At 40.8% G+C, this 19457-nt stretch overlaps 1 pseudogene; it reads right to left on the minus strand.

Moving 5' to 3' along the window:
* The window catches only part of LOC107977335, a 62848-nt pseudogene extending 44358 nt beyond the window's left edge, over window positions 1–18490 (minus strand).
* Between the last annotated feature and the right edge of the window lie 967 nt (window positions 18491–19457).

The following is a 19457-nucleotide window of genomic DNA, read 5'->3' on the forward strand; positions in this document are numbered from 1 at the left end:
CTACACCCCATTTGGGACAGGCTGTGGGTTCCATCGGGCCTGCGGCCTAGGCCTGGAAAGCGCCCTCTCTCCACAGGCGTTCCCGGCTAGCAGCCGACCCGCTGCTGCTGAGCTGCTCAGAACCATCCACCCAGCTCGGAGACAGTTTCTAGCTGCCGAGAGGTGGGTAAGCCTCTGCTGACCCTGGCCGCTGCTGCGGGAAAGCCGCAGCCGCAAAGCCGTATGCTCTCTAAGATAAGTGCAGGCGCTTTTGTGACCTCTCTCCACCGCTGACCGACTGCTGCCAAATGCCTCAGAATAACTGAAGGCCTCTGCTACCTGCTGGTCAAATATATTTACTGCATCTGGAGTAGAAATCAGGTAAAATTATGGCGGAATATTTATCATTTGCTAAAATTGGTAATGTTTTTGCTTATTACGTGAATTCACTGTTTGAGGAGGATGCTAATTTGCCAATTACTGGCCTATATGCTGTAATGGCAGTTAGCTTGCTGGTACAAATAGTATTACTAGCCAGAGGACTCAGGAACAGGGACAGAAATAACCTCACCACCTGCTTGCAGGAAATAACAGCTTTATGCAATGAGGTTTTGGAAAACAGATTAGGTCAGACCACAATTGTGCAGCAAGTGGAACAGAAATTGGATGATAAGCTTGGCTCTGTGTCCAATACACTAAAGACAGAGCTGTCTGATGAGATGCAGTGTATTTATGATAAGATAAACACAGAGAGATCCTCCATGTCTGAGGCCTTAGAGGCTAGGCTGTCAGAAGACCATGACCAGCTAAAGAATATCTGTAGCCAGCTAGAAACTCAGATAGGCAATGTTACTCATCAACTAGATGCAACGGTGCAAAATACCCAGCATAGGGTTGAAGAATTGGACAATGCCATTCAATCAGTTATTGAAGCATCCAAGGTAGCAGATCAGAAATTTGAGTCTAGATTTGAATGTTTGGAAGATAATTTACAGTACAGGGCTGACAGATTACATAGGTCCATACGGTCGATTGCTGAGGACTAAAAATCAGCAAATCATGACCTGGAATCTAGACTCCAATACCTAGAAGGCAGTTTCCATGCCATCCAGATGCTGCCTAAGGATGATACTATTAAAGACCTAGAAAAACATGTAGATGAGCAGTTAGAGCAATTTACAGATTCACTAACATGCTTGAAATCTTTTATGATTAAGGAGATTGAAACTTTTCAAAAGGATATCATTGCTAGGCTTAAAGATCATTGGGATGCCTCAGAAGCAGAATCACTCCAATCCCAGGCACCTACTCCACCCAGGTATCGTGACTATTCTTCTAAGGTTGTTACTCGTACACCATTAGTGTACCCAGCTACCATGGTAGAAAAGCCAGCTTCTAAGAAACACCCTCATGGACAAATGGCTTATGAATGGCAACCTATACAGCTGAAGGATCTTAAGAATATTAAAGAATCAGTTGTCTCATATGGTCTCCATAGCCCATACATAAAACAGCTATTACATTCATGGGCAACCTTTAACAGGGTGACACCCACAGATTGGGAACGATTGGTAGCAGCTGTACTTGAGAATTCATGCCAAATCCAGTGGAAGGCAGTGGTAAGGGAAGAGGCAAATCTCCTTGAGCGTCAGGGCATAAAGGAAGGTTTTGAAGCCCCTCTAGATAAGCTTCTTGGTCAGGGTATTTATGCTGACCCACAGGTTCAGGCTGAATATGATGACGATATACTGTCTCTATGCAGGAAAGCAGCATTAAATGCCTGGGATAAGGTTCGTGAGCCAGGAGAACGCCTAGAAGCTTATACCAGAATAGAACAGGGACCTACAGAACAGTTCCAGGACTTCTTACAAAGGTTAACTAGGGCAGTAGAATTACAGGTAACAGATCCAGAAACAAGACAATCAATTATATATACAATAGCTTATGAAAATGCAAACCCTATATGCAAAAGAATACTTTTGCCTTTAAAGATCAGATCAGCTCCGCTAGAAGAATGGGTTTTGTATGCAGCCAACATTGACTATAATGTGCAAGATACTGGAGCTTGGGTAGGAGAAGCCATCTCCAAAGGTTTAAAATGGCAACAGAAAATTAAAAGTTCTAGAGGTGAGGATGTAAGGGCTTGGTAAGGAGAAGCACCTTACAGAGGTCAACATAGGTACCAAGAGGCTAGAGGTTACTACTACTATGAACCAGAACCTTGGGGAGGAAGAACCTTCCCCTGGAGACCATGAAGGCTCCAGGAACCTAGATGTTTCAACTGTGGTAAAATGGGACATACTAAGAGAAATTGTAGACAAATGAATTCTAACAATGCCTCATATGGAAGGCCACTGCCTTCTGGATTGTGTAGAAGATGTGGTAAGGACAGACACTGGACCAATGAATGTAGATCGACCAGGGACATACAAGGAAACCCCTTAAGGTCGGGAAACCCCGAAGGGGACCTCAAGAAGGCACCCACATCGAGAAAGGTCAGGTCATTCCCAATAGCAGTGGAAGACAATCTCTCACAGGAACAATAGATAGTTCTTTGCCTATTGTGAAAAAAGATATTGCTCTAGATGGTAGTTTGAATAGTGATGAAGAATCAAGTGTGAATGGACAAAATGAGAAACGCATATTTTGGCAAGCTTCTATTAATGATAAAAGGCCTCAGTTAAAAGTTAAAATTAATAATAAAGTTATTTCTGGCTTAGTGGACACTGGGGCAGATGTAACTATTATTACTCAAAAGTCTTGGCCTCAGAAATGGCCTCTTAGAGAGGCAAATGTACAATTTTTAGGAATTGGAACTCTATCTAGAGTTCGACAGAGTGTTAACTCAGTGGTCTGCATTGGACCGGAAGGACAGAAAGGGATACTGAAACCATACGTGGCAGATATAGCTATAAATCTCTGGGGTCGTGATCTCTTACAGCAATGGAATACTCAGATTAATATTCCTCCAGTGTCAGATACAAATTATGTACAATCTTTAGATAGTAGAAAAGATCTGGTAAGACGCTATGGAAAACGGTTACCAACCATCCATGCTGTACAGAAACTAGGTACAAATGATGGACCTTCAGAGGAGCCAAAGGCCCTGCCATTGAAGTGGCTTACAGATGAACCAGTTTGGGTAGGACAATGGCCTATGACCTCTGAGAAGCTAGAGGCTTTAGAAAAGTTAGTACAGGAACAGCTAGATGCTGGACATATAGAGGAATCTACCAGTCCTTGGAATTCTCCTGTATTTGTCATCAAAAAGAAGTCAGGTAAGTGGAGAATGCTGACAGACCTGAGAGCTATAAATAAGGTAATTCAAATAATGGGCTCTCTGCAACCTGGAATGCCATTACCTTCCTTAATATCTAAAGGATGGCCTATCATAGTCATTGATCTAAAAGACTTTTTTCACAATACTGTTACAGGAAAATGATAGAGAAAAATTTGCATTTACTGTACCAACTCTAAATAATTCACAGCTAGTTAGGAGATATCAGTGGAGGGTTTTGCCACAAGGAATGCTAAATAGCCCTACTTTGTGTCAACACTTTGTACAGCAACCTTTGGGAATAATTCGTAAGAAATTTTCACAATCTCTTGTTTATCATTACATGGATGATATTCTTTTATCAGATTCTAATAAGGAAACTTTGGAACGTATGTTTGAAATGGTGAAGGAAGTTCTGCCTCGTTGGGGATTACAGATTGCCCCAGAAAAGATACAAAGAGGAAATTCTATTAACTATTTAGGTTACAAGATAGACTTACAGAGAATCAGACCTCAAAAGGTACAAATTAGGAGAGATCGGTATCAAACTCTTAATTCTCTTCAGAAATTATTAGGGGAAATTTCTCAATTACAGACAATTATTGGTGTAGAAGGACATGACTTAAAGCATTTAAAAATGGCCCTTAAAGGTGATAAGGACCTAAACAGTCCTAGAATATTATCTGATGAGGCAGAAAAAGAGTTACAATGGGTAGAAAACAGAATATTGAATGCACATGTAGATCGGATAAACCTTAATTTAGACTGTATTCTGGTTATCTTGCCATCCAGAGAATACCCTTCTGGAATTCTGATGCAAAAGGAGTACACCATATTGGAATGGATATTTCTGCCACATAAACAGAATAAAAAGTTAAAGACATATATAGAAAAGATTTCTGATTTGATTTTAAAGGGTAAATTAAGACTTCTCAGCTGACTGGAAAAGATCCAGCAGAAATTATAGTACCTTTAACTAATGAAGAAATTTCTTCCTTATGGAAAGATAATGAATATTGGCAAATAGCTCTTACTGACTTTTTGGGAACAATTAGCAACAACTATCCCAAAACTGACAGAATTAAATTCATAAAAAAGACAGTCTGGATTCTTCCACGTATTGTAAGACAAACTCCCATTTCTGGAGTTCTTACCTTCTACACTGATGCCAACAAATCAGGTAAGGCAGGTTATAAAGCAGGTGAGGTAAGTAAAGTAGTTCAAAGTCCATATACATCTGTACAGAAGGCAGAATTATATGCAATTCTCATGGTACTTAAGGATTTTACAGAACCTCTTAATATAGTTACTGATTCCCAATATGCAGAGAGAGTCGTGTTACACATTGAGACTGCAGAATTTGTTCCTGATAATACAGAATTAACTTCTCTGTTTTTACAATTACAGAAAAACTATCAGAAACAGAAGTAATCCTATGTATATTACACATATCAGATACCATATGGGTCTGCCTGGCCCACTAGCACAAGACAATGATGAGATTGATCGCTTATTAATTGGAAGTATGCTAGAAGCCTCCGAATTTCATAAGAAACATCATGTAAATAGCAAAGGTTTGAAAAAGGACTTCTCCATCACTTGGCAACAAGCCAAGGAGATAGTGAAAAACTGTCCTACTTGTTCCTTTTATAATCAAACTCCATTGCCAGCAGGTTGTAATCCTAAGGGCATTCTGAGAAATGAAGTTTGGGAGATGCATGTCTTTCACTTTGCAGAGTTTGGAAATTTGAAATATGTGTATCATACTATAGACACATTCTCAGGGTTCCAATGGGCTACCGCTTTTAACTCTGAAAATGCTGATTCTGTTATTACACACCTGCTAGAGGTGATGGCAGTTATGGGTATACCTGCACAAATAAAAACTGACAATGCTCCAGCATATGTCTCTACAAAATTGGAACAATTTTTCAAATATAACATACAGCATGTTACTGGTATACCACACAATCCTACAGGACAAGCAGTGGTTGAGAGATCTAATAGAACACTTAAGGAGATGGTCAACAAACAGGCTTGGAAGACTAAACTCCCCAAACATAGGTGGCATAATGCTTTATTAACACTAAACTTTCTTAATGCCAATGAAACAGGACAATCAGCTGCAGAAAGACACTGGACTATGGAAAAAACTGCTGAACTCAATCAGCCAGTATACTTCAAAGATGTACTAACCTCTGAATGGAAACTAGGACATGTGTTACATAGGGGTAGGGGTTTTGATTGGTTTCTACAGGAGAAGAAAAAGTTTGGATACCATCAAAATTGATCAAGATTTGAGTGGAAAAGGAAAAACCTCTTGATGAGGAGAAATGACAGGTATTCTACTAAGATATATCTTATAAACTAAATAGAAACCCACCAAAGAAAAGGGAAGTGTTTTGCTTTTATCTTCACAGGAAAACTTATCTGCAGAAGGCAAAGGATACTCCATGGGTAGATACTTAAGAAGAAAAGGTAGCTATAATCATCAAACAAAAGGAACATGCCATATGGTAAACTTTACAGCTGTCTCTCAGAGAACTCTTATTTCTTTTTATTTCCTAGTCCCTATTCAATTAAACCAATGCTGGATTTAGAGGTGGATTTGGCTTTCCTCCTCTAAAATCCAAGCACGTTATTTAACTAAACTTTAGAGTTTCTGTATTGTATCAAGAAGCCAATTGATGTAATACAGAATAAAAGAAGAATTTGGGGACTGTCTTTGTCTTTTCTTGGATCTTTTTCTCAAGGTGTACACCCTTTCATAATTGTTATGCTCTCATGGTTGCATTCCCCAGCATGTGTACATACACAAGCAAACATTTCTCTGCTAACTGTTTATGTTTGAGTCCCACACAGCCAATGAAGACCTGCTGACAGCAATCCCTGGACACCCTGGAAAGAAAATGGGCCACACCTCCTCGACTGCACTGGATCCAACTTGCTCCATTTCAACTGACACTCCTGCCAGAGGTTCGGGTACTGACTTCAATCAAGTTGAGGATTTCAAGCGAGATCTTCAATCAAGCGAATCCCATCTAACATGGACTGGATACTAACATTTTCTTTCTACAGGACCCCACAAGGATGCCATCATCTCATTTTAGCAGGAAGAAACTTGGAGAATGCTACGTCCCTTTTCCCCATTGTTGTCATTTAGGATAGTGTATATACCTAGTTAGGGATAGCTTCCTATTGTTTATGGTTGGGATAGGAAAGAGGTGTTCAGGCTTGGAAACCTCTTTCAGATGACTTTAGGATTTAGTTTGATAGTTAGGATGTGACATAAGCAGATTGTTGTATCTTCTTATATTTCATCTTTATGATTATTAATTTTGGATACTTCACACCGTTCAGTTTTAATCCTCTTTTAGACTAAAAGGGGAATTGTAGGGGAACCTGTAGCCACGCCTGCTTAGGTGCTGGATCCATGTCTGCCGGACCTTTCCTGCGAGGGTGTGGTGATGTAGAGTAAGAGTTTGAGTTGGCTGAGTTTCGCTTTCAGTTTTCACCCATTTCGGCTTGTATACAGACTGATGCCACACTGGCTAGCTAGGTCACTCTGTAAGTAAGGCTTTTCCCTATTAAATACCCTTATATTTCTACTTGGCTCGGTATTGGTAATTTCCCACTTTAAATGTTGATTTAGAATACATTGAGAACAACCACCTGATGCAATGCCAATGTAGTTTGTTTTGATTTTTGTTCCCTGATGGCTAAGGAAGTTGAACATTTCTTTATGTACTTATCTGCCACTATGAATTTCCTCTATTGAGAATTTTCTGTTTATATCTGTACCTCATTTTTAATTTGATTATTTTTTTTTTAGTATCTAAATTCTTGGGTTCTTTGTATATTTTAGATGTTAGTTCATTGTCTGACTTAGAGTTTGTAAAATCTTTCCCCATTCTGTAGGCTGCTAGGCATAATAGAAATAGTGATGTCCAATGTCTCACAGAAACTTTTCAGTTCCATGAGGTCCCATTAATATTTATTGATCTCAGTACCTTTACTGTTGGTGTGCTGTTTGTTTATAGCTTCTGTGTGTGGATGTGATCCCTTATAAGGAAGAGAAGGGTTCTCTCTCACTCTGACTATAATGTAGCAGAACAGCCTTCATAGCTCCTCCCTGTGAAGAGTGTGGATTATGGAAATAGAAACTTCAGTCCCCCCTTACATGTTCTGTAGATGTTGAGTAATGGATAACTATGGTGCCCCACCCATACCTAACCAAAGAAAGGGTCATCAGGAAGAAAATTGTAGTACCTTTCTATACATATATCTCAAGATAAGCATCACTGGATGCAGTAGCAATTTCATTGAGGGCTACACACCAAGCATAGTGGATTCCCTGAAATTTGAGTGAATGAAATTTCATCGTGTTCCTCAGGTACATGATTGCCTCTTGCCTTTTGGGGCAGCCATGTGACAAAGTACCATGGAGCTGAATTTCAGGGAGCTCTCTCTCAAAGAGAATCCTCATGAAAGTAGCACCATTTTTCAACCATGCTGGTCTTCTCTAGGTTCTCACAGACTAGCCATTTTTGAGGCTCACATCTCTTTAGCATTTATTGGATTCTTTAATATTGAATAGGTGTAATTTAATTTGGAAAGTAGAGCTGAAAGGTTCAGGCATTATGCTGGCCTGCCCCTGTTACCTGGTGGAATCCACTCAGGCAATACCCTGGTCAGCCCAAGGTTCCATGGGAAAGAAGTCTGCACGAAGGTGCAGAGGACCCCTTTAAAAGATAGGCCCCTGCCCCTTTACTCTCTCTCTCTCTCTCTCTCTCTCTCTCTCTCTCTCTCTCTCCCTCTCTCTCCCCCTGTTTCTCTCTCTCTCTCTGTCTCCTGTCTCCTGTCTCTCTGTTTCCCCGCTCTGTCTCTCTATGGTGACTGGCCTTGGCGGTCAGCCATTACCCTGTTCCTCTTCTTAGTCTACCCATTCTACCGGCCCTTATAATAAACTTATAGTCAATATGTCTGTCTCAGCATTTCTCTTTTCTTCTTTTTAAACAAAACAATAACATTTTGGCGCCCGGACATGGAAAGGCTCTGCCCTTTATACCTTCTCCACGACCCGCTGGCGGGCGCATGTTAGGCAAGGGCAACCTTACAACCCACTTCCATCTCTGCTTTTCCTGGTAGTCCCTCCTGCCTGCAGCAGCCTGAGATGCCGGAACTCAACTTGCCCCTTTTCCAACTAAGGATCTCACTGATCTGCCTATTCGCTACAATCTGGTAAGAAACCCAAACCATTCCCATGGGGCAGACACAGCACTGTTCACTCTGGGTCCATTTTTCGGTTTCGGGCCGGATGCTCTCAGACAGGGCAATCTGTAAATTTTTCGGCCTTGCCCACGGGAAATACATTTTTACGGGATCTTTCGGTTACTGGCAGCGAGTAGGTAAATGAGCAGAGTTCTGCCTCCCAGTGGGAACTTTCTTTCACCTGAGAATGTCCCTCATTGTTCTGTTTGTTCTTTCTCTGTCTTTTCTTCTTGGTTGGCAATGTCTGCTTGAGATGCTCTGAGAGTTTTGTTTGTTTGCTGGTTTTCATTTTTCCGCATGAATGAGGTTTGAAACTTTTCTGGCAATTGAGAATGTGCTTAAGGGGGTCACCATCAACCACGTGGGCTACCCTGGGGTCCGCCATCTTGGTCATAACCAGGTGACCTAGCTTAGGCCTGCCCACTCAGTTCAGTGACTTGCACAGGCAAGCACTGCCACCTGACATCTTGCTTTTTATTTCTTCTTTCACTTGTTGGGTACATTTCCTAAAGGTCAGGCATGGGATCTGCTCCAGGAGCGGTGCTTTTTTGCTTTTCTCAGTTCAGACTGCTGGGTCCTTTTTCGGTTTCGGGACAGCTGTGTCCCCTTCGGGGCCAGGCCCCTGGCAACTCCCACGGGCAGATGTGCATCCGTAGAGGAGCTTTTTGCCGGTTTTCAACTTGCCTCACCCATGGGAACTGCATAGAGGGACCTTTCTGGTTTCATCCAACAAGCAGGTAAACAGACAAAAGCGGCTTACGGTTGCTGCCGTTTTGGTCATGTGACCTACCTGTAGGTATGCCCAGCTCCAGTGTCCTTTGCCAGCAAACCTGTCTGTCAGGCAGATATTTTTGCTTTTTATTTTACTTTTGTCTTTTTCTTCTTATTTTATTTTTTGTCTTTTTCTTCTTTCACTGGCTCTGTTGTTCATGGCTTGTTTACTGAATACTGTGCCTTTCCAGGGCCCTCTGTTTAAGTCTACCCTGTCTCTTTAAATCTCCTGTCTGTTTGCTACAATGTACGGATCAGAGATTACATTCTGACTCCCCCTTTACTGTTATCCAGTCCTGCTTGTCTCTGTACCTGTAATTTAATTTTATAATTATCTAGCTCTATATACAATTTAAATTAAACTATACTAAGTCTCATATTTCTAAATTGCTATATATCTTTAAATGATGGTAAACATTTAAGGTCATAAAGGTATAATTTAACTATACTTAAAATATAAGCTAAGTCTATACAACTTAAATTTAACTCATATATCTTTAAATGATGATAAAAGTTTAAAATCATAAAGGTCTATTTCAAATTAACAAAAAATTTATACCACTCAGTCTATCCTATAAGCCGTTTACAAAGGTACAGTTTTTATTACAAAAAGGGATTTTTCTCTAAAGACAAACTTAACTACTAAGATCCTAAGCAGACAGCCCTCAAATGCACAGAGATCTAGAGAATATGGCATTTAAAATGTTTTATTAAAAAGCTTTTTATAACAGAGAGATAGGCCACCTGCTGGCCCCACCCCATTTCCTCCGAGAAGACTGATGGGCACTGAAGAAACTTCATCTCGAGTCAGTGACAACACTGGTCACTGAGCAACCCTGCCCTTCACCTCAACTGGTACAAAGTATTCCAGACCATGGACAAGAGGACAATGGAATCGACTTTCCCAGTGTTGCCTGGGCCAACGGTAGGCGAGTCTTCCCAAAGTTTCTAATCCACAGGTCACAAGTTATCAGCAAGAAGGCAGGTGTCCTGCAGCCCGCTACTATGGATGGAGGACCTTGGGGATGGCTGTCCATGCAGCCTGCTGGCAAGTCTCTGTTATTCTTTAATCATTGATTCAGGTAAAATCTTATCCTTCTCAAGAACTCTGATGCTTTTGACAACTGATAGTCTTGCCAGCTTAAAGCAAAACAGATTACAGTAACAGGTATTTTAGGGTTTATCTATGTAAAGATAGGAAAGTCTAAGATGTATGAAGGTCTGAGAATGTAGTTACGAAGGCCTGAGGATATAAAGGCTTAAATGGTGAAAAAAATGAGTTGAGACATTAAAAAGAATAAAATATGTTCCTGATTTCTCTATTTCTCATGCTACTGTTCATAGTAAAGTTCAGCAATACCACTATAGGATCATAACTACAAGGTCAAGATTAAGATGCTTTTCATTGTCCTAAAAAAATCTGTCTGTTTAGTATCTTAGCAGTTAAGTTTGCCTTTAGTTAGAGAAAAATCCCTTCTCCCTCTCTCCCTCTCTCCCTCTCTCCCTCTCTCCCTCTCTCCCTCTCTCCCTCTCTCCCTCTCTCCTCTTTCTCCCTCTCTCTTCTTCTCTCTCTCCCTCTCTCCCTCTCTCTCTCTTTCTCCCTCTCTCTCTCTCCCTCTCTCTCTCCCTCTCTCTCCCTCTCTCTCTCTCTCTCCCTCTCTCTCCGTCTCTCCCTCTCCCCACTCTCTCTCTCTCCCCCTGTCTCTCTCTCTCTCTCTCTCTCTCTCTCTCTCTCTCTCTCTGTGTGTGTGTGCTCTCCCATCTCTCTGTTTCCCCGCTCTCTCTCTCTATGGCGACCGGCCATGGCGATCAGCCATTCCCCTGTTCCTCTTCTTAGCCTCCCCATTCTGTCGGGCCTTATAATAAACTTATAGTCTTATGTCTGTCTCAGAAATTTCTCTTTTCTTCTTTTTAAACAAAACAATAACAAGAGCTTTATTTCTGATATTTGAAATTGGCATCTTTTGTTTTCATATTTCAGGGACATCACATGTATAAATCATATTGAAAGAAATTGAATAATAATTTCCTGGGCAACTCAGAATGGTTCTTTATCATTGTGGTACCTGAATTCTGGGGGGGAAAACACCTGCATCTGATAACATCAGTCAAAGCATTTGTTAGGGGTAAATGTTGTAAGTCAGAACTTATTTGAGTAGTTACTCAACAAGGAAAGGATAATTTTAAAGACAGTTAAACTTAACCCCTAAAGCCACAATTTTCAATTAACATGGCTTATTTGGAGGAAAGCAAATTATTCCACATGAGTCATTATCTTCACTTCAGTAAGACTTTTCCTGCATTGAATCCAATCAAGTCTCTAATAATTGCTACATGAAATATAAAATTGGAGAAGGATTAACTTGTTAGGTTTTTGCTAGTATTTTCTATGATAAGCCTTTTTCTTATTATATTTAAATTGGTTTGCTTTTCTTAAGGAATGTTAGCATGCTGAGAGCCCAATTATGAAATCATAAACAGCCATGGTGACATTTACTAGATGTTCATACACTATAAAATTTTCCTGATTCACTCTTGGAATGGAAGGATAATAGTGTAAATTCAGAATAAATTAATCTATATAGGACAGAATACAACAAAAATATTATTTCTTATGGTACATATCATGGTGATTTAGTATCCTGCCTTTTATTAAAAAATACTGAAAAAAAGTGAATACTCAAAAATTTTCTATTCATTTTGGGATCTATCAATATATCATATAAAGACAAAAAGCAAACATAACTAAAATAAAATATTCAAACCAAATAATACAAGTAATTTCACATTACTTTAATTTTAAAAATAAACAAACATGTATTATATAACTTTGTAAATGTTTCAAGAACACCAAGAAGTTGCTTTCTGTCTAAGTATTTATTTAGACCATGATGAAATTTTAATTCATGAACTCTAAATACTAGTTAGAGGATATATTATACATGTATTTTGCACCAACAGTTCAAGAACATTCGAAATGTAAAATAGTAGTTATTACATATATATCTTTTAACTGACTACCTTAAAACCTTGACTCTCCCCTAAAATACTTTCTCATTGTCCCTGACCGATGTCTTCAGGACTGTGGACAGAGCCAGCAGTAGAGTCCTGGTCTGATTCTGAGCGGAGGTATGTGGACTAGGGAAGTTTAATTACCCAACGATGCTAATGATGAGACAGGAAACACCATATCATCTCAGGAGGGCTCCCAGCTGACTCTGAGCAGCCACAGTTTATTGAGAAGTCCATTTAAATAGTCCTCCAAGGGCAGGGACAACATCAGGAAGCATTTATCATAATGCATATCACTAACATCAAGTGATTCTGTTACCTAAACAACTCTTGGTCACATAGGCAGAGTCTTCAGCCCTTGTATGGGCCTACTCAAGGCTTAAGCTACAGAGATGCAAATTAGGAGGCATATCACCTTAGGCCATGGTAAACAGTAACAGCCTAGTGTTAATTAACAATACAATGGTGACCCGGAGCTTCCTGGCACCACCACTGTTTATGTCAGCCAGGGCCAGGATCCCAGAATATTCCATAACAGGGATATTCGGTCCCCCACATTTCATCTTGAATTTTTTGAAGAAACTTAAAAATATATATACTTGTGTGAAATACTTAAACTCAGGCAAAATGGAAATGACCCACAAATTTAACTGACTTTGTAAAAGTCAGTCAACATTATCAAGAAAAAGATTCCCATAATCAGCAGGGAAAAAAATAAAATAAAATAAAAAACCTTTGGGGTAACATGAGAAATTGCTTTTCAGTAGTTAAAAAATAAAGAATGAATGTGGTGTGGAAATGCTAGAGAAATACTGTGCTTGATTTATTTTAAAGAAACAAGTCATTTTTAGCTTTTACTTTTAAATTCTGAAATTAAAATTCCATGATAAAATATACTGCTAAAACCAATATTATGGTAAAGTAAATCTTAATAATTATGAAGAAGGAATTTTAGGAATCTACTATTTCTGTAATAAATCTGAGGTAAGGACAGTTTTCATTGTGAAGTATAACAAATAAGAGTGATGTCTGATATGTGTTTCTGAAAATAAATGCATCAACTAAGGGAAAAGATTATCAGATGGCTAACCCATATCCAATGAATCTGAGACGATCAGACAATAGTGAGAAAAGACCACATAAACCATACTGTCTTGTTATTAATCTATTAGAAAGAAAGTTCACATATTTGTGCGCCAAAGTATTAAGCAATAATATTTATCTAGAAAGTTTTATAAAGTTAATGTGTTCTGCTACCATTTATGTCAACAGACATTGTCCAATCACTGAACATTATACAAATTCAGTATGATTAATTATTAGTTTAGTTTAGGTTCATTTGGATTAATAGAGTATATTTTCTACTGAGATTTCACAATTCAAATATAATTTCTTGAGAGGCAAAGCTGAAAGTCTGCTTTATTCTTTCCCCAAAATAAAGAGACATGACCCACTACCAAGAAATTATTGCTTATTGGCCTGGAGGAGTGGCTTTTTGGACTACTTCTGTGAACTTTCCACATGTGTCCTTTCTAGCCATTTACCAGAAAGTTTGGAAAATTTGGCCTCTATGGCTTGGTGAAAGTAATTATTAGAAAAAATATATTGTATATATGTATCTCACATCTAGTACAAACACAGAGAGGGACAAACATTCAATAAGTTTTGTTACCTTTGAGAAACCTAATAGAATGAGAATTTGAGAGGAAAATGTCAAATGAAAAGATTATTTTGATCGAGTAAGTAATGTTGTAGAAATCATCACAGAACACTACCACTGGGCACCCCAACACTTGCAATGATCTTCTGTTGGTTTTACAAATGAATGAAATAAATAACTTTAATCCCTAGAGCCCATAGTATCAAGAATCAATTATGAATCACCTCTCACTTCCAGTTCTCTTCCCTTTTCTCCTTTAAATAATTTAAATCAGGTTAGGGATAATGACATTGTTTATAACATAAATTTCCAGAATTTTCATTGAAGTAAATTAATGAAAAATAGTCTGAGAGTTAATTTAATTCAATTATGTTATCATTGTTTATTGTCTTATTAAAGTAGCTTTGAAAAGTGACACTTTTCAAAATATTTTTTTTTCCTGTAGAATCAGAGTGCTATCTAAGGTTTAAAGAGTTTCTTGTGCAGTACTTTCAAAAGTAGTGAGTGAGCACCATTTTACACTAACTTTTTGAAGTACGGAGCCTCAACTAGCACAACTAATCTATCCCTGCTTGGAGTCCTTGCTTGCTCCCAAATATAGCCTGAGAATCTATATATCTTCCTGTCTCTATTTCATCCCTACCAACCAGTCCACTTTGCCTCTACTCACTCCCCTGACCGATAAACTTGATTCATTCTGAGCATCAGTATCTACTAGCACCATCTATTCCCCCAAAGGCCTTGCTTGCTCCTATCTCCAGGCAGGCAACCAAGGCTGTCCAACAACTTCTTTCCAACCACTAATGAAAGACCTCAGAAGAGGAACTTTCGTAGAAGGAGACCGGCACCCAGGAATCAGCGATACCACAAACTTTGGATGCAAAAGCAAGACGCTTTATTAGTAGCGCTGGTACCCGGGGTCTTAGCTTTTGTTAGGCTAAGCCCCGAGCCCCAGAAGGGGAGTCCTTTTCTAGGGGAAAAAGGCACCATAATAGTCAGGCGAAACGGCCTTTATCTTTTGCCGCATCCAGATGGCTGACCTTGGGACGGAGTGATCCGGCGGGGGGGGGGGCCGCGGGCCGGGGGCGGGCCGGGGTGAAGGCTTGGGAGGCCCCGGCAGCTCCGCGGCCCCCGTGTCCTTGGCCTTGGAGGCGGCTCCCCGCTCGCAGCTCCTGGACAAGCAGCACCGCTGCTCTCCCAGCTCAAGTTCCCCTTCCAGGCGCCGCCTGCGCTGCACTCTCCAGCCCCTGGCCGAACCCTGGCCCTGCCCTGCTCAGTCCCCGCCGCGCTGCCCTCGGTCAACTGCTCCTCCCGCCTGCTCCAGAGAGAACACCCAGCACCGGCACAGGCGGGGAAGACAGAGGAGCAGGGGGCATGCAGAAGCATTCCGAGCGGGTCTTTCATTCCCCCATTTCTCTTGTAACTGAATGGAATCTTTCATTCAGAGGTCTCTGGTTAGGTCTTTCTCTAAGCTTGGCCATGCTGTCTCTAACTATTCCTGTATGGTCTGCATAAAAGCAGCATTCTTCCTTGAGGGCCGCACATAGCCCTCCTTTCTGTAAAAATAATAAATCTAACCCTCTTCTGTTCTGCAGGACTACCTCAGAGAGTGATGTTAAGGATTTCTCAAGTGCACTGACTGACTCTTCTAGGACCTGATATCTGTGTGCATGGCTTGTTGTAGAAGCTTAAAATGATTAATTCCCTGTAAGGCAATGGTTCCGGTCCCTATGCCGGCTGCTATGCCCCCCACTGTTATCCCTCCTAATAATAGGGCCACGGTAAAGGATATTGGCTCCCTCTTATATCGGGTTGATTTCCCTAATACGCTGTAAACATATTCAGGTTGGTGATAGTTTTTACTTTGAGTCTAATTTTAAAGATGGCCCCCCTGATCTGGTCCCGACAGGTACCAGCGAAGGCCCCAAGCATATCCCTTCTGTCATTTTGTTGCTTTCTTACCCTCATCCGTAAAGGAAATAAGGAGAGGCATAGAGGTGGTACCGGTGGAGCCCTTTTGCCATTCTCTGGTTACCTGAATCTTGTCCCATGAGGATGAAGGCTTCCAGTGAGCATCCCCTGTCGTTTCGCATCCCCATGCAAGGGAGTTCCTTTTGACTTAGCATTTTAACCAGGGACAATGGACGGCAAAATTCTTTTCCAAACTGCTTCCTGCTGACTTTGGGACGAAGTTAGGGACCCCAGAAGGTTGAAATGCTAGTCAAAAGCAAAAAGGAATTTAGGCAATGGGGAATCCATCAGGGGCTTCTGGTTAGCAGACACTGTTGCAGAGATAGGGGGTGTCCACATTAGCTAGACTGGTTCACATCCACAGCAAGTCCAGGGCTCGCAGTCTACTTGGAACAGCCAGTAGTCTGCAACTGATACTCAGATGTCTGTCAGAAGCAGAAACCTGTTTAAGACATATTTAAACTAGGAACAGAGGTTAAAACTTATTTATTAAAGCCCACAGTGCGGAAAAAGCAGATATCTGGATATCTGTTCAAACAGCAAGAACATATTTATAACTTTGAGTCCTAGCAAAAACTACAGATTTGGGCTATAAGCATGTACATTTTTCTTCTGTCCAGAGAGCCAGGTATGGATTGGACAGGGGTGCCTTTGGCCTAATGAAAAGCACTTTAAGTTTGTACTTAGATGACAACCAAAATAAACTTAAAAACCTTGAGCTTGTGCCTGAACAGTAGATAGTCATTATTTTATCAGCTAACATACTGACTAGTCTATAGTGGATCTGACTGTCTGATGCTGTCAAGCTGACAACCAGTAATATTTCAGAGATCTGAGAAGGGTATATTTTATCCGAATCTACTAAAAAGTGACAGAAGCCAGTTAGAAGCAAGTCCATATACAGTTAGCCAAACCCAAGTTTCTCCATTATCGTTGGAGGCAGCTGTCTCAAAGAACAACAATCTTCGCCAGGCCTATATTGTGAGAGGTTTTATTTTCTCTCTGTGGAAGAGGGACATGGAAAAGACTGACCTTGTTTTGTCTAGGCAAAGGGGTACAATCAATTTTCCAGTGTCCAGCAGCTTTGTCCACAGTCTGGGCCAGGTTCTGGCAGGTGGCAGGTTTCATATCTGAGCATCTGCTCATTGGTCCAGGTGCAGGAACTGAGGTGCCTGTAATCTTCGGGTCATTGTCAGGATCTGGCTGTCTGTCTGACATTATAAACTTTAAAGATAACAATTTAAATGCCATATTCTGAAGATCTCTGAAGCATTAGAGGTCTGTTTGTCTGTTTTAATTACTTGCCTTAAGCACACATTAAGTATACAGGTGGCTAGGTAAGGTCTTATTTCTGTAAATAATTTTTAGTCTGACTGTAACTGGTTTTAACTTAGTAAGATGTTTGAAACAGCACAGCTGAACTTAAAACTGCATAGAGCTACCTTATATTCCTTAAACAGTAGCTTAATTTCTTTCTTAGGCAGGGTTTTTCTGTGACTTTGGAGCCTGTCCTGGAATTTGATCTGCCGGACCAGGCAGGCCTTAAACTCATAAAGATCTATCTGCCTCTTATTCCCGAGTGGTGGGATTAAAGGCATGTGTCACCAATGTTCTAAACTTTAAGGCGTGTGCTACCTATACCCTGAGCTTAAAGGTGTGTGTTACCAACATCCTAAATTTATTTCTAAAATATAAACTGTAATATCTTATAATAGATCAGCATCTTTCATAAAACAAAAACTTTACATTGTCAGGCTTTGCTCAAAAATAATTCTAAATTGAAGCTCTTTAAGTACAAACATTAATAAAAACAAACATTAAAAAAACTGGTTTTTTTTTAAAAAGAAATTTAAATTCCCTTAAGGTCTTTCTGTAATATATAGAAGCATTAACATTTTAAATCTTAACTGAAAAACTTGTTTCTAAGATGGTATCTCTAATTTCCATGCGGTCATCTTTAGTCAAGATGGCGGTTTAAGTATTCTTTTTTTAATTTTAGCAAAATGGCGACCAGTCAAGTCATGTGAACATTTTGCCATGAGCTGGCTACCGGGAAACAGAACATTTTAAAACAAGTATATATAATTTACTTGAGAAATAAACAGGACCTTTTAAAACAGAATTAGCTTAATATGGTTAAACATGAGAAACCATAGCATAGTTTATATTTTTCTCTGATTTATAACAACCCTTTTTTTTCTGACCTTTTACAACTTGCTTTAACCCTCTATTACTTTCTGTAACAATCTTCTCTGCTATGACTTGCTTTAACCCTCTATAACCTTTTAGTTCATTTCTCTGACTCTCTTAGACATTTTTTAGACAAGTTTTCTTTTTTTTTTCTTTCCCTCTTTATTATTTAAGTTTCTTATATATTTTTTTTCTTCTCAGTCAACATAAAAATTTTATTAAAGTCTTTTTACAGTTCTTAATAACTTTAAGGCCGTTTAGATGTCCTGGCGGGGGCTCCTCAGTCAATTCTCCCGGGGGGAGTACCTCAGGTGTCTTCTCTTTTACCTGAAATATAGTTTGGGGGTTAAAGGTATCATCCCGCGGCCAGCCCATGTCAAAGGCTGGCCATTCTGAGGAACAAAGAGTAATCCATTTGCGTTTATGCACATCAACTACAAAACAAAGACCAAACAACACAGAACAGGCTTTCGCAGCGCGGTTTCGACAGAGTCGAAAGTAAGAATTGAGAGGGGGGTCGAAGAAGGGGGCCCTCCTTCTTCGTCCCCAGTAAAGATTGCAAATCCCTCAAGCCGAGGGCCTTCTCCAAAGAGACTGGGAAGATGTCCAGTCATAAATCTCAGCTCAAAACCAAAAGTACAAAGGTGAGCCCATTAAGGCCTCAATCGCTACCAGGACGTCTCCTGGAGCCGCGGTCAGGAGTCCGAACCCGTCAGTTCCTCCCCGGAGCCACCAAATACAATTGTACGCAGCTGGGTACTACACAAACGCAGGCACAGTTCATAAGACGGATTCAGACAGACAGACAAGACACAAGACAGTGGATCCGCACAAGGCTTACCTCCCAGACGTGGGTCGGTGGTCCCTGGGTGGGTCTCGATCCCGGACCGAGCCCCCAAATGAAAGACCTCAGAAGAGGTACTTTCGTAGAAGGAGACCCGCACCCAGGAATCAGCGAAACCACAAACTTTGGATGCAAAAGCAAGACGCTTTATTAGTAGCGCTGGTACCCGGGGTCTTAGCTTTTGTTAGGCTAAGCCCCGAGCTCCGGAAGGGGAGTCCTTTTCTACGGGAAAAAGGCACCGTAATAGTCAGGTGAAACGGCCTTTATCTTTTGCCACATCCAGATGGCTGACCTTGGGACGGAGCGATCCGGCGGGGGGGGGCGCGAGCCCTGCCGGGGTGAAGGCTTGGGAGGCCCCGGCAGCTCCGCGGCCCCCGTGTCCTTGGCCTTGGAGGCGGCTCCCCGCTCGCAGCTCCTGGACAAGCAGCATCGCTGCTCTCCCAGCTCAAGTTCCCCTTCCAGGCGCCGCCTGCGCTGCACTC

The sequence above is a fragment of the Cricetulus griseus genome, chromosome 2 (genome assembly GCF_003668045.3).
Source record: "Cricetulus griseus strain 17A/GY chromosome 2, alternate assembly CriGri-PICRH-1.0, whole genome shotgun sequence".
In the NCBI taxonomy this organism is placed as follows: domain Eukaryota; kingdom Metazoa; phylum Chordata; class Mammalia; order Rodentia; family Cricetidae; genus Cricetulus; species Cricetulus griseus.